Here is a 16,566-nt window from a genome sequence, read left to right on the forward strand (position 1 = left end):
GGAGGAGTCTGAGAACTTGATTGTACAACAGCCTGGAAGCATCAGTGTCTCAGAATACGGCCAAGAAATGAACTCAGGAAAGCAACCATGTCTGACAGCAGTGGCGATTCAGAATTCCTAAACTGATATGCTGAGATGCTGCTGGCCACTCTGCCTAAGCAATTTAGGCTGGGCTGGATTTTTTTTTTTTTTAATCCTCACCTGAGGATATTTCTTCCATTGATTTCTAGAGAGAGTGGAAGGGAGGGAGGAAGAGGGGAGAAAGAGATAGAAACATTGACATGAGAGAGACACATCGATTGGTTGCCTCCCACAAGCCCCCTACTGGGCTGGGGAACCTGCAACCAAGGTATGTGTCCTTGAACAGGAATCAAACCTTTGACCCTTCGGTCTGCAGGCAGATGCTCTAACCACTGAGCACCTGGCCAGGGCTGGGCGGGATTTTTATAAAGAGCCTGAATATGGAATTTTTACTGCCTTCTTGAGAGTGGTGCATGTGCCAGTTTCTTTGGAGGGGGCCAGGGAGAATGCTCCTCCCCATAGAGTTGAAGATACCAAGTGATCGAATAACAACTTGCTCAGTAGTTAAAATGATCTTAGCAGAATTTATAAAAATGATTAAAAAGTTGTCAGATTCACCCTGGCTGGTATGCTAAGTGGTTAGAGCATTGGCCTGTGCACTGAAGGGTCTCAGGTTTGATTCCCACTCAAGGGCATGTATGTGGGTCTCAGGTTCCATCCCCCACCCCGGTCAGGGCAACCAATCCATGTGTTGCTCTCACATTGATGTTTCTCTCCTCTTCCTCCTCCTCCTCCTCCTCCTCCTCCTCCTCCTCCTCCTCCTCCTCCTTCTCCTCCCCTTCTTCCTCCTCCTTCTCCTCTTCTTCCTTCTCCTCCTCCTCCCTTCCACTCTCTCTCTAAAAAATCAATGGAAAAAATGTCCTTGGGTGAGGATTTATTTTGGGACAAATAAGGAAATTTTAATTGGGTTGTATTTTAGGTTTTGGAATTATTGTTAATTTTTCTGAGATGTAGTATTACAGTAATGTCAGAAAATGTCCTTATTCATTGAAGAATTATGCTGAAATATTTAGGGATGGAGTGTTACATCTGTGATTTGCTTCCAAATTATTCAGCAAAAAAGTATACATCACAGACGAAGAAAATATGGCAAAAATGTTAACAATTAATGAATCTTGGTGAACAGTATATGGGATATTCATTACACTAATCTCTCAATTTTTCTGTAGGTGTAAGACTTCCGAAATAAAAAGTTACCCAATTAAAAACAGAATATCAACCCTGCCGGTGTGGCTCAGCATCGATCGATGAACCAGAAGATCATGGTTTGATTCCCAGTCAGGGCACATGCCCAGGTTTCTGGCTCAGTCCCCGGTTGGGGGTGTGCAGGAGGCAGCCAATCAATGATACTCTCTTATTATTGATGTTCCTATCTCTCTCTCTCTCTCTTCCTCTGTGAAATCAATAAAAAATAAAAATAAAAAACAAAAAAAAACAGAATATCAAAACAGCAAAGATTATTTTTATTTTTTAGAGAAAGCAAGACCCCAAAACCATGTAGCTTGGTAAGTATTTGGGCTTAAATATCTGATCAGCCCTGGTTGTTTTGATCAGTGGTTAGAGCATCAGCCCTCGGACTGACGGGTCATGGGTTTGATTCCAGTCAAGGGCACATATCTTTGTTGCAGGCTAGATCACTGGTCAAGGTGCATGTGGGAGGCAACCAATCAATGTGTCTCTCTCACTTCAATGTTTCTCTCTGTGTGTCTCTCCTCCTCCCTTCCACACTCTCTAAAATCAATGGAATGACTATCCTTGGGTGAGGACTAACAAACAAACAAAAAAGATATGATCAGGTGACTCAAATAAATGACTTAAATGCATAGGAAATGTGCTTGCTATTTGGGGACTGAGAAAGAGCAGAATATAAAAAATGTGTCATTCCTGGCTGGCGTGACTCACTGGTTGAGTGCTCACCTATGAATCAGGAGGTCACAGTTCAATTCCCATTAGGGCACATGCTCAGGTTTCTGGCTCGATCCTCAGTATGGGGCGTGCAGGAGGCAGCTGATCAACGATTCTCTCTTATCATTGATATTTCTAGCTCTCTCTCCCTCTCCTTTCCTCTCTGAAATCAATAATATATTAAAAGTTTTAAAAAATTTAAAAATTTGTTGGAAACCTGGAACTCCATGGTAAAGTTACACATTTTCACTAGTAATTTTATAAAACTTCCAGAGGGGACAGAAGCCCTAATAAAGATAATTTTTAAAAAGTGAAGATATGCCAGTGCACTACTAAGTTCAAGAAAAGAAAATCCAGCCTTAAGCTGTTATGAAAATACTAGAGGCCTGGTGCATGAAATTCGTGCACTGGGGAGAGGGGGGCAGTCCCTCAGCTCTGCCTGCTGGCTTAGGCCTGCTCTCCATCCCCTGAGGGGTCCCAGACTGTGAGAGGGATGTCCGACTGCCAGCTTAGGCCTGCTCCAGCAGTCAGACATCCCTCTCACAGTCTGGGACCCCTCACTCCTTACCGCCTGCCTGCTTGCTGCTCCTTACCACTTGGCTTGCTGCTCCTTAGTGCTGCCATGGAGGTGGGAGAGGCTCCCGCCACTGCTGCTGTACTCGCCAGCCATGAGCCCAGCTTCTGGCTGAGCAGCACTCCCCCTGTGGGAGCGTACTGACCACCAGGGCCAGCTCCTGCTTTGAGAGTCTGCTCCCTGGTGGTCAGTGAGCATCATAGTGACTGGTCGTTCTGGTCTTTCTGCCCTAATGGTCACTTAGGCTTTTATTATATAAATGATGATGATGAAGATTGGAATGAATGAAATACTGACCTCAGGAAATGAATCCAATCCTATTAGAAATCTCAGAAAGTTCTAGAAGAGACTATTGTGCAAAAAGAATGAAACTCTCATTTTGAATAATTGCATTGGGCTGCTGAAACCCCCCAATGACCAGGGTGAGACGATAAAAAGTCAGGGAAAACAGAAGAATGGTTGAAAAACATAGAATCTATTTCCAATCCAAACTGAGTGATGAGGCGTCAGCGAGCTGTAAGCTGGGAGCACAAAGAAGTCAGCCACTGACCCTAGGATGGAGCATCCATCCCCGCTCACCTGGGAAATGGATGCACAGCGGGAGGGGCAGGGCAGGGGAGTGAATGGGAGGGGGAGACTGCCCTCAGCTGGGGAGGCAGCGAAAGCTTATGCGCAGAGAATTTAAGAACCGAGGTGAGGTGTGTGGGAGGGAGGGCGGGGATGAGATGTAATAAGCCCTAAATTGCTCGTTTTGATCAGAGAGTCTGTAGCAGCAGGCATACTGCTGGTGCTGCAGAAAGCACTCATTTTGGAGGGAAGAAGCGAGCTGCCGGCTGGGGACAGAAATCAATACAAATAAAGCCAAGACACCAATGCATCATAGGCCAGGGACTATAACTCCAGGAATTCTTGCTATCAAATCCCACTACCTAGAGGTCTTCTGAGCCCAGCCTGCCCTCTGCCCACCTGCCAGAACTGACGGTGTCGTCCACCCAGAGCCAGCTATGTAATCTGCTGGGTACAGGGCAAAATGAAAATCTGTTCCTTGGTCAGAAAAGCAGGGGAAAATGCCACTAAAAGTACTAAAATATAGCTCGTTCCTTTCTTGTGAAGTGTCTTGATGTGATGTTTTTTAAGTTATTTACTGTCCATCTAAGAAAAATTAAAATTTCTCATTATTAGCATGAATTTTGCCACTCATCTTTATGTTATCCTATGGCACTTTTAAATGCAAATATAAGAGCCCTTGCCAGTTGGCTTAGTGGGTAGGGTGTCGTCGGCCTGCGGACCAAAGGGTCCCAGGTTCCATTCTGGTCAAGGGCATGTACTTTGGTTGCGGGCACATCCCCAGCCCAGGCCCTGGTCAGGGCTTGTGCAGGAGGCAACCAATCGACGTGTTTCTCTCATATCGATGTTTCTCTCTGTCTTTCCCTCTCTCTTCCACTCTCCCTAAAAAAATCAATGGAAAAATATCCTCGGGTAAAGATTAAAAAACAAAACAAATAAATTTAGTTCTTACCAGAACTGTGGAAACGCTGCGCAAAACTAACTAAACTTTCAACATTTTCCTTCTTGATTCCTGTGCATCCTACCAAGACTCTCTGCTTCGGCTGGTTGAGGAGTGAGGAAAGCCCCAGGGAGAGGAGCCATGGAGCTACCCCGCCTTCCCCTTTCCTTACAGCTGAGGCCACCTAAGTCAGAAGCAGCAGAAGGGGGACTCCAAGCCAGGTCTTTTTAAAAATATATATATTTTTATTGATTTCAGAGAAGAAGGGAGAGGGAGAGAGAGATAGAAATATCAATGATGAGAGAGAATCATTGATTGGCTGCCTCCTGCACGCCCCCTACTGGGGGTCAAGCCCACAACCGGGCATGTGCCCTTGACTGGAATCGAACCCGGAACGCAGGCCGAAGCTCTATCCACTGAGCCAAACTGGCTAGGGCCAAGCCTGGCCTTTTCCCTCTTCGCCCTCCCAAAGTCCCTACACCAGGATGCCTGGTTTCCCCAGTTCCCTAATATACATCTTGATCCTCAACCACCTTGTAAACTCCTAAATGACAAGGACCCTGTGAATCAAACTGAGGGCCCAGCACGGTGCCGGGTGTGACCGGGTGAGTTGTTATCTCAGCAAGTAGACCAATGAGTGAATAAATGAATGCATGAACGAATGGTGACTGCCTATAGTAAGGTTTTTAAAAAGCTTTCCAGCGCATTCTAAGGGGACTGCTAGTATCGTTGTTGCTAGCCATTGCAAACACTCTTTGGCAGAAGGCTGGGTCTAGCAGATAAAAGAAATCAGGCAGATGAAAGAAAGCGGTTCCAAAGGAGCAAAAAGTCTCAGGCTGCCTGCTCAGGTGCCAGGGAGGGGCCCCCAGAAAAATGACTTCCCCAGCAGGCCTCTCCCCCACGCCAGCACACCACCCACGCCCTCCTGCTGGAATGCTTGGCCATGCTCTACGCCCTCCCCAGGCTCCCAAGGTCAATTTGATCCAATGCTTATAATTGTCTGTTGCCTTCTATTTGGGCTCCAGGTGCTTTGACTGTAAAAACACCCATCATCCCTCCCGGGGTCCGGGGCTGTGAGAGAGAAGTTCATTAGTCTTTACGGTGCTCATATTTCATGTCGTGGTAGCGGGCGGATCAGCCCACGCACCCTGCAGTCTCTCCGCGCTGCTTGGCTGCCTGTGGGATGGTCGCATTGATTGCATCTATAATGACATGATGGCTGCTCTCTGGAGTGAGACATGTAAATACCTTGACTTTCAGGCAGGAGGGAAAGGACCTTCGTCAAAAGCAGGCATGTGTCCTCAGAGATCTTGAGAGTCAACTTTGCTGGGAAAGGTCTCACCGGGTGACATCTCTTCCCTACAATGGTGACCCCCATCGGTCCCCCTGGATGCCCATATTCTTATGATGCGTGGATGGATGGATGGGATGGGTAGATGAGTGGAATCACTTCAGTTAGATTTGACAATTAATAGAGTGTCCACAGTGAAAGGGCTCCCACAGATCTTTGAATTCAACACCCTCATTATACAGAAGAGAAAACTGAGGCTCAGAAAGAAGGTCCTGAATATTAAGGAGCAAACCTGGGTGTGCAGGCTTCTAATTGGATGTCTAGGACATTAATATGCCTGTGGTCTAGTAAGTAACAACTATCTATATATATAAAAGGCTAATATGCAAAGTGTCCCCACGGGAGTTCAACTGGGGGTTCTATCACTCGCTATGATATGTGCTGTCCACAGGGGGTGGCACTGAATGAAGTAAAGCCCCAGCCGGCAGCCAGAAGGAAGGCCCCGATTGGCCCTGATCGCCCACCAGGCCTAGGGACCCTACTTGTGCACAAATTCCGTGCACCAGGCCTCCTTTATACTAATAAGGGCAGCTTCTAGCCCATATGGGGCCTTTTTACAAAAAAAGAAAAGGCACCCCTCTCTCCAGGTGGACACAGCCCAGCTCAGGGTGTCTGGCTGGGCAGGCCGAGTGCAGCTGAGTTTAATTCCCAGTTGATTCCAGGTGCCCTGTACAATGAACAACCTTCATGCTTCTCACGAGTGGCTCTGACTAGGGATGTGAGGGCAGGGCCTGCGCCTTGTTTACCTCTGTGTATCCCACCTCACTGAGAGCTGCGCCAGTGCCAGTACCGGAGGAAGAGAGATGTTTACACAGGGAAGGAACCGGATGGGGAGAAGGAGCAAGACCAATATCCTTGGGAACCTCATAAGTGAAACTTTGGGAAGGAACAGAACAAGTAAAACCTAAACAGCCGATGGCTCAGTCAGGCACAGGACAATAAAGCAAAGTGAAATAGAGCCCAATTAGTTTGCTTAAACAGTATTCAACTCCAGGAGAAAATGGAAGGCTAGCCCGGCCGACATGACTGCGAGCTGTGCAGAGGGGCCAGGCAATTATATTAGGGAAAGCAGATAAGTTTGTGAGTTGCCAAATAAAGAAGCAATCACAAAGATAAAAGCAGGCGCTTTCCCCAAATGGAAAACGTAACTAAATCATTCATCAGCTTCCTATACAGGACTCAGGCACCTGATCTGGAGACAAATAAGGGGTTGTTTTTTTAGATGGTGTTACCTCGAATAGCCTGATTCCTTTGCCTCAAGCTAATTTGGGTTAACCTGTCTCCCCAGAAGGCTATAAAATTCTTCCTTTCTCCCATAAACCTTTGGAAGGACAGATGGCCACTTATCTGCGTTTTGATTCCCAAGGTGAAAGGGAGGGGTCTGGTGGAGGGGTGTTGTCAAGAGGCCAGAGGCAGAGAAAAGGTAGAAGATAAAATCTTTCATTAAGTTCAGAAGTTCAATAATGTCTTCTGTTTGTCTGTCTCATTCCTTTAGACAACATGGCCCTCTGTCAGGGTCAGGGTGGCCTGTCCCCAAGGCAAAGATTTTATCATCTTTTTTGGAGTCACAGATCCCTTTGAAAATCTCCTCAAAGGGTATTAACTCCTTCTCCAAAAAAAGATGCCCATAGGCACATGCTCACACACTTTCACACTTGTGCATCCTCTGAAGCCCCCCCTTGGATCCCAAGTTAAAAACCTCCGTCTTGGAGCCTCGCATGGGAGAGGCCCTAGGTCAGATGATAGCACCGAACCCTGACCATTTTGCACTTTAATGGTTTGAAGGCCTCAATTGCATCATGAGGAGCTGCTTGGAAATGGCCATTCTTAGAAGCATTCATGACCCTGCTGCCTGAGACCTTGGGGAGAAGGGAAAAATGGAGAGAAACTTCAAGTTAGTTAGGTCTTCATGGAAGTTTAGCCTGTAATTTATCATTGCTGCCAGAAGGTGGCAGTGCTGCAGTCATATGGCTCTTCTTGCAAGTGAGCCTGCGTGTACATATTTCTGGGTTCTAAAATCAAACCAATAATTTTCTATTCAAAGTTTTTAATAAATCAAGAATGATACAGAGACCCAAATACTTATCTACCAAGTGCCTAGTTCTGGTCTAGGTATTGGGGTGCAAAGATAAAGAAAACACATCAATGTCTTATATTCCACTCTACTTCCTGTAGCAATAACTGGCCATTGGTGGGACTAGATTTTCATTCCTAAAACTCTCCCAACCATTTTCCTTTTCAGAGTCAGGTGGTGGGTACCTATATGCCTTTCCTATATGCTATGCCTGGTATTCCCACCCCCCCCCCCCCCGGAATTTTCCCAACTCTGGGAAGATGTAGTTTCTTTTCTCTGAATAATCAAAATAAGGCTTCTTTACTAAACCAGTGAACCATTACACAGATGAAGAAGTATTACTCATCACCAAGGAGTTCACTAGCTCTCTTCATAAACTAGAGGTGGATTTCCTAGGTGCCTCCTGCCCACTCATGTCTCCACGCATATGTGCGTGTACACACACCTATACACACACTCTTTAGGCTGATAGGAGGTAGGTCTGCTTTCACGGGGAAGTTGAATTTGGCTTAGGCCTTGAAGAAAACTCTAATTATCTCTCAAAGTATTTGTCTTCTGTCCTCTGAATTCCCAAGTCCTTAAGATCTGGCATTTAACACAAATTACCTAGCATTTCAGCTACTTGTGTACACATCATGTCCTGCAGGATAGGGATGTGTTCCTGTCTGCCTTGGCATCTGCAGTAAAATGCTCAATAAGTAACATTGGTTGGCTATACCGGCCAGCAGGAGATGAATAGTCAGAGAAGACTTGCAGGGTGAGGAGGTGGGGGGTGGGGTTGGGGCAGAACACACTGGGCAGAAAGAGTAGCAAGTGCAAGGACACCCAAGTAGGAAAATCTGAGGCTCTCACAGAAGGTGACTCCTCCCAGTGTGACCAGGGAGGGAGTGTAAGGAGGGTAGAGGAAGAGGGAAGGCTGGGAGGTGAGGAGCAGTCAGAAAAGAGGCCCACACAAAGAGACATCATAATTAAAATGCCAAGGTTTAAAGACAAAGAGAGAATCTTAAAAGCAGCAAAACAGTTAGTTACCTACAAGGGAGCACCCATACTACTGTCAGCTGATTTCTCAACAGAAACTTTGCAGGCTGGATGGGAGTGGCAAGAAATATTCAAAGTGATGAAAAGCAAGGACCTACAACCAAGATTACTCTACCCAGCAAAGCTATCATTTATAATTGAAAGCCAGATAAAGAGCTTTCCAGACCAGAACAAGCAAAAGGAGTTTATTACCACCAAACCAGTATTACATGAAATGTGAAAGGATCTTCTTTAAGAAGGAGAAGGGGGGAAAAAAGTTAAAAAACAATAAAATGGAAATAAATACATAACTATCAACAACTGAAAATAAAAATAAACAAATAAGCAGAACAGAAACAGACTCATAGATACAGAGAACATTTTGATGGTTGCCAAATGGAAAGGGGAAGGGGGGATGAGTGAAAAAAGTGAAGGGATTTAGAAGTACAAGCTAGTAGGTATAGTGCAGTCATGGGGGTGAAAAGTACAGCATAGGGAATATAGTCAATAATATTCTAATCACTATGTATGATGTCAGATGGGTATGAGATTTTCCGGGATGATCACTTAATAAGTTTTATAGTGTCTAATTACTGGGGTGGGCACTTGAAATTAATATACTATTGTATGTCAACTGTAATTGAAAAATTAAAAAAGGATTTAAAAAAAAAGAATCTGGGCTTGCTTCAATAAGCAAAGGGGAGCCACAGAAGGATTCCAGGTGAGGAAGATGTCAGCAGGATGCAGAAAGGCCGGCCTGGGCTCAGCAGGGATGAGTGGAAATGCACAACCCCCATTGGGGAGTGAGATCATAAGAGAGCTGAGCCTCTTACCCAACACCCTGATGGGGATAATGAAGGGGGGATTCAGGTGAGCCAGTTAAGGGAAGAATGAATGAGCAGAACCTGGTGCCTGCACACGGAGCGGCCAAAGAGTGACCTGGGGCCTACAGGGAGAGGAAGTGCTGGACTTGGGGCCAAGACTCATATTCAAATGTAAACTTTGATGTTATCTCCAAGTGAATTTAAATATACAATTACAAAGACACACACAAACAAGATCCCTTGTCGATACAAAGAAGCTCGTTCCAAAAAGTAGATGGAAAGATAAAGAAACTTGAAGAACCAAAACAATTTTGAAGTAGAATATTAAAATGGAAGGGTTTGCTCTACCTGATTTTTAAGACACACTGTAACTTATAGTAATACAGACAGTGTGGTATTCGGGAAAGAATGGACATATAACTCAATGGAGCAACATAGAAAGTCCAGAAACAGACACACACAAATATGATCATCTGGTTTTTTCACAAAGGTGTAAATGAAATTTAGTGGGATGTTTTCAGCAAATGGTGCTAGGACAACTGGATAGCCATATATATATATTTTTTAATGACCCTCAACCTGCACCTTACACCATATACAAAAGCTAAACAAAAATGGATTGCTGAACTAAATATAAAATGTAAAGCAATGAAACTCTTATGAGAAAACATCAGAGAAAATCTTTGTGACCTTGAGTTTAGCAGTTTTAGATATGTCGCCAAAAGTATGATCCATAAAAGAAAAAGAAGATAAACTTAATGCGTCAAAATTTAAAGCTTTTGCTCTGCTAAGGACACAGCAAAGAGAATGAAAATTCAAGCCATACGTTGGGAGAAATTATTTGCCAATTGTGTATCTGACAAAGGACTTGTATTTATTACAGAAAGAACCCTCAAAACTCAACAGTAAGAAAACAACATAAAAAAAAAAAAAAGACAAAAAATTTGAGCAGATTCACCAAAGAAGAAAAACAGATGGCAAATACACACATGAAAAGATGCTCAACGTTCTTGGTCATAAGGAAATACAAACTTAAAACCACAATGACATATCACTATATACCTATTAGAATGGTTAGAATTTAAAAATATATATACAGATACTATCAAGTGCCGGCAATGATGTGGAACAACTGGAGCTCTCCTGCGTTGCTGGCGGGAATACCAAATGGTTTAGCGACTGTGGAAAATGGTTTGTCAGCTTCTTACAGTTATACACACACTCACTACACCACCTAGCCATCCTGCGCCTAGATTTTTACTCTAGACAAATGAAAACGTACATTCATACAAAAAAAAACTGTCCACAAATGTTTATAGAAGCACGATTCATAATCACCAATGTGGAAATAATCCAAATGTTCTTCAACTGTAAGTGGACAAATTGTGACACATTCATGCAGTGAAAACTACTCCTCAATAGAAAAGAACGAACTATGGACACATGTAACAACGTGGATAGATCTCAAAGGCATGGTGCCCAGTGGGAGAAGTCAGTCTTAAAAGACTATATGATTCCTTTCATCTGGCCTTCTGAGAAAGGTGACAGGGCATGCAGTAGGCCAAGCTATGCCCCCTCCTCAATGAAAGGTATCTATGTTGTAATCCCTGGAACCTCTAAGTGCTAACTCATCGCACACAAAAGGGTTTTGCAGAGGTGCTGATGGTAAGGATCTTGAGGTGGGCGATGATCCTGGGTTAGCCAAGTGCGCCCTAAATGCTGTAAGGGGAGGATGGCACAAGGACGTTTGCTCCCCAGAGCCTCCGAGATCAGGCCTGTGGCCCTGCCAACACCTCGATTTTCGCCCAGGGGTCCCCATTTTAGACTCCAGACTGTGAGAGAATAAACTTCTGTTGTTTTAAGCCACCTAGTTTGTGCTGCTTTGTTGCAGCCACAGGAAACTAACACAGAACAGCAAACCGATTGGGGTTTCCAGAGGTTGGCATTGTTGAAAGTGTTCTGTATCCTGTTTGTGGTGACCTTATAAAAAGCCAGGCATTTACTGAAGTCCATGAAACTGAACCGCAAAAAATAAATACTACTGTATTTAATTTTTTAAGAAATCAATCAATAAATAACATTTTAATGAAAGGGTGAGGGCTACGCCCTCCATCTTGCCCCGAATCCTCCATTTTTGGGCAGAGCCATGTGCTCAGCAAAGAGCTCCTTTCCGGAAGAAGCCCAAGCCTCTGCTAGCCACACCTAGGATTTCTTTAAACTAACCAATGATAATCAAGGGAAGTGCGCGCCATAGATACGACCACATCCTGTGTAATGAGGCACCAACTTGCGCCTGGCCAATCGGCAGGGCCTGCAGTCCTCTCTCCTCCCCTTACTATAAAACCCCTCTCCCCACAGGGCTGGGTCTCTCTGCCACTTGCTGCTGCATCAGTAAGGAGGGTAGGGGAGCCAAACCCGGGTTTGAATAAAAGACTCTTTGCTTTTGCATTGGACACGGCTGGCTCCCTGGTGTGGTCTCTTGAGGATCCTGAAATCTGGGCATAACATTTAAAATTAAAAAGCAAACAAAAAAAACAGTCTGGGACCTCAAAGAGAAGTGGCCCGGCCTCTGCTGACCCCCAAGAGGCGTGGAGCAAAGCTGAGGGGCAGCCAGGTCTCCGGCCCAGAGATTCAGGCCATCGCGGGAAGTGCTGGAGGAGCTGCTGGGGCGGGGCTGGGGGACCACCATGCTAGTGTTAGACACCGTGAACCTGTGGGGACCTCAGGCTGTCCAGGTGCAACGTGCAGCAGGCCGCTGGAGATGGTGACTCTGAGAGGCAGGACCGTGTGTGGGAGGCCGGAGTGTGCGGTGGTTATGAACACAGACATTCAACTAAGACAGTGATGGCGAACCTATGACACGCGAACTCATTTTTTTTGGTTGATTTTTCTTTGTTAAATGGCATTTAAATATATAAAATTGCTGGGGTCTAGCCCCAGCGGGTCCAGGGGTTCCCAAAGGTGTGGACGGAGTCGGCGAAGAATGAATGACTCGGAGTTAGTGTTCAGGTGATCATCATAGCCAGGTACCTCTCCTTATTGTCATCTAACATCTGTATTTATACTATTTGGTCCCAATCCTATCCATTCTATACAAAAGGCCAGGGGGCTTCCCAACTCCATTCAAAGGTTACTCTATTGTTCCACTAAGCTACAAGGAAGTAACTGAAGGAGGTCACTCCAAGCAAAGATCAAAGTGACCAACCACCCCTCTGACACTCAGTTAAAGGGTTTACTGATAAAAATCCTCACCTGGGGAAACAATCTTTCTTCTCCTAGCCAGGTTCCTCCCCCTATTGTCCTCTTACATCTGCATTTATCCTATTTGATCTTAATCCCATCCATTCCATTCCAAAGGCTAGGTCGTTTCTTATCTCCATTTCAAGGTCCCTTGAAACATCCCTGCAGAGACTGCCTCAAGCAGCCAGGGTGGATCGGCTTCCAGCATAAAATAAATATCAAAAATATAAATCTTTGTTTTACTATGGTTGCAAATATCAGAAAATTTCTATATGTGACACGGCACCAGAGTTAAGTTAGGGTTTTTCAAAATGCCGACACGCCGAGCTCAAAAGGTTCGCCATCACTGAACTAAGACAAACCCGGGAGAATTCCAGCTGTGTCCCTCTGCACGTTACCTAGCCTCTGAATCCCAGTGTCCTCTGGGAGGCTGGGAAAATGTCGACACTTATTTCCTATGAGGATTCAATGGCAAAAGGAAGTAAACGAAAGCTGAGCCTGGCTCGTGATAAGGGCAGAACGTGAGCCAGGACAATTACTGCCCAGAGGGCAATGGGGCCCCGACCTGTGGAAGGAACCATGAGGGCTCCCCGCAGGGTGCAAAAATGGGCGTCACAGGAGTGAGTGGGGCCCGCGGGGAGGCTGAGCGAGAGGGTGGGTCAGCGCTTGGGCCAGGGGAGGAGGAGAGGAGGAAGCTGTGTGTCAGTCTCCCGGGGCTGCTGTGACAGTAACCACAGACCGTGCGGCTTAAAACACCAGCCATGTGTTGTCTCACGGCTCTGGGGGCTGGAAGGCCAAGATCACAGTGTCAGCAGGGTTGGTTCCAACTGAGGGCTGTGAGGGAGAGTCCGTTCCAGGCCTCTTTCCCAGCTCTGGACACCTAAAGACTCAGGGGGGGGAGGGGCAAGGGAGGGGGGCTTTGAACTGGCTACAGGGCAGAGGCTGGGCGAGGGTGACACATGCTGGGAGAAGTCTGATGCTGCGAGGTTGCTGCCGGAAGCTTGGATGTGAAAAGTGAGTCTTGGACAGAAGGAGGACCGCGTTCCTGGCAACTGGAAGCTGACGCTGTTCTGTGTGCCTCGGGGCTGGGACACTCCGCACAGGGATCCCTGTGCGTCAGTGTTAGCAAATATGAGGGCTCTGATGTCACCGTCCTGGGGGCAGCTGCAGGCTCAGCAGGGAGGGGGGAGGGTCAGGGCAGCTCCTGGCAGGAATTCCAGGGTATGAGAAGCATGCAGACTGTCGAGTTAATTAAAGGCAAGCGGGGAGGAGGCCTGGGGAGCTGTCTCCGGCGGGGGTCCCCCCTGGTGAATTCCTCCTCCCCACATTCCTTTCACGACTGTCTTCTCAAACTCCCAGCACGGATTTCTCCAGGCTGGTTTCTCCACCCGTGGCCCTCTCTGCTCCCCCCTTGGCAGTGACGCTCCTGTTTGACCCTCGGTGCCTGCCCAGGGCCTTGTGCAAAGGGCGTTCGCCAGTCCTCCCAACAGCGCCTGGGGCCAGCAGGACAGTGTGAGTCTCACGTTATAAATGAGGATCTGGAGGCTCAGAGAGGTTAGCTGACTTACCCAGGACACACAGCGTGTTTGGGGGTAGCAGCATGCAAACCCCTGGTCTCTAGACTCCAGCCTGGAGCAGGGCCCACTTCACTGTATGGCACCGGTTCTCAACCTGTGGGGGTCAAACGACCCTTTCACAGGGGTCGCCTACGACCATCGGAAAACACATATATAATTACATATTGTTTTTGTGATCAATCACTATGCTTTAATTATGTTCAATTTTTAACAATGAAATTGGGCGTCACCACAACATGAGAAACTGTATTAAAGGGTCGAGGCATGAGGAAGGTTGAGAACCACTGCTCTATGGCTTTGCTTTCCTGTTCTGGAAGGCTCCACCTCTGGGAGAAAGGGGGGCCGGGGGCAGAAACACCCGGAGCTCCCCAGTCCTGACCCCAGCGGAGGGAATCTGGCTTCCGGAGGTCTTCATCCCCCAGCACTGAGCACCTGAGGGACAGAACTTGCGCGCCGCTGTGGTGTGACCACAAGAGGGCAGTGGCGCCCGTGTGATGATCTGCTGCGGGTAGCGCTGGAGGCCCGGGGGGTGGGGAGGGGGCTCACCTCCCCCCTGTTCTCAGAGCCCCCTCCCCAGGAGTCTCATCAGCTTTGGGGCACATAACTTTGACTCCACTTGGTCGTTCCAGGGTTTCCTGAGCTGGGGCTGGGCTTGGTGCTGGAGGAGCCTCCCACGTTGGACACTCACATTCAGCCCCAAGTTTAAATCATTGGAGCCCCTCACTCCCACCTCCCTGGGGCCTGAGTTCCGATGGAATCCACACTGGGCACCCCCTCTGCTGCTCGGTCCTTCAGTCCTTCCCTCCCGTCCTGGGGATCTGAGCATTCTGAGAGAGGAGCCCCCACCCCCCCTCTGGGGATCAACAGGCTTACTGGATACCTGCAGGGGACGCTGGGAACCTGTGAGGAGGAGAATGGGGGAGGGAGTGGACTGGACTCCAGCCCCCTCTCCCTTCCCTTTAGAGACCCTCTAATATCAGCTATTTTGAGCTTTTTCTTAAGATTTCTTTTGAAGAAAGTGTTGCACTGCGTGAGTGGAGGGAAGAGGAAAAATCTTTGCACACCATTAACCTAACCCTTTCTCCTCATTTTACAGATGGAAAAACCGAGACCCGGGGCTGAGACTTGCCTGACCACAACTCTCGAGAGAAGCAGAATCAACCCTGGGACCCAGGCCCACCAGCCCACCAGGCCCACCAGGCCCACCCCACATAGCCCTGTGGGGATATGGGCTGTGTGTGGGGGGTGGGGGGGGAGGGAGCAGGGGCAACTTGTAACCGTCAGAAACATGATAGAAGTCCATGAAACCTAGCCAGTGAGAATCTGTCACTCATTTAACAAATAGTAATTGAGCACCTACTATGTGCCAGGCACCCAGGTACATGATGCAATAGTGAACAAAGGCCCGGCCTTCAAGAAGCTGGCACTTCTCTCTGGTGGTGACGTCTGGAGAGGACGCACGGAAATGGCACCTCCCCGGGGGAAGGCAGGAAGGAAGCACCGGCCGGCTCGGACCTCAGTGGCCGAGGAGAAATGTGTGCGTATCTGCCACATCTTTGTCCTTCAGTGACACTTCTGTCCATGCCAGCGATCTTTCCGGCCAGGAAACCATCTGCGTGTGCCTGGTGGGGTGAAGGCAGGGGCTGAGCGGGGTGAGTCCTCCATATACTGCCATGTCGGTGGCCAGGAGGTGGCCCAGAGGTGTGAGCTGGGCACCGCCGCCCTCCACGTCAGCCCTGGCCACTGGAGCAAACGGAGCCCGGGCTCAGGAATGAAGATCTTACAGACTGAGGATGTCACCCCATTCCCCCTGACAGCACCCACAGGACAGGGGTTGTTGTGATCGCCCTCTTGGAACAAGACTCCTGAAATTATTGTTTTCTGTGGATAAATTGCCTTTGTGGGAAAAAAAAAGAAGCTTAAGTTCTAGTGGGAGTTCTGTTTGCTCTGTGACAAAGCAACCACCGTAAGATAGATGATTGACACACACCTCTCCAAGCTGCAGTCGCTGTGCCCAGGCGCCACCTCCTCCTGGTTTGTCCCTTTTTCCTGGTGCTCCTCTTCTGACTCCTCTGCCTCCTCCAAGGAGCACCCCGACAGGCGCAGGCCTGGCCCTGGGGCCGCGGGGCCCAGCACTGAAAAGCTGTGCACCTGGGCGGCCAGAGAAGGAGGAGCCGCGGACCCAGGGGAGTCCCTGTGCCGCCACCGCCACCGCAGGAGGAGGACTGCCCATCAGGGACTGCCTGGGGCCACAGACCTGGATTCCAGCACACTCTGCCCCGCGGCAGAGGGAAGGCAGAGGCAGGGGTAGGAGGGAGGGGCGGGAGCCCGAAGGCTACCCCACCTCACTACCCCACAGCCTGAGGGCAGTCCCAGGCCTCCAGGTCCAACCCATCTGTCTCTGTTGACAAGGACC

General features: G+C 47.9%; 1 long non-coding RNA gene across 1 annotated transcript in view; it reads left to right on the forward strand.

Moving 5' to 3' along the window:
• LOC102430065 overlaps positions 1-1,339 on the forward strand; it is a 39,147-nt gene extending 37,808 nt beyond the window's left edge. The window contains exon 3 of the long non-coding RNA XR_002826584.1: positions 1,251-1,339. This is a non-coding gene — a long non-coding RNA (uncharacterized LOC102430065). The remainder of the gene's footprint in view (positions 1-1,250) is intronic.
• Positions 1,340-16,566: the final 15,227 nt, after the last annotated feature.

The sequence above is a fragment of the Myotis lucifugus genome, unplaced genomic scaffold, assembly GCF_000147115.1.
Source record: "Myotis lucifugus unplaced genomic scaffold, Myoluc2.0 scaffold_545, whole genome shotgun sequence".
Taxonomy (NCBI): Eukaryota; Metazoa; Chordata; class Mammalia; order Chiroptera; family Vespertilionidae; genus Myotis; species Myotis lucifugus.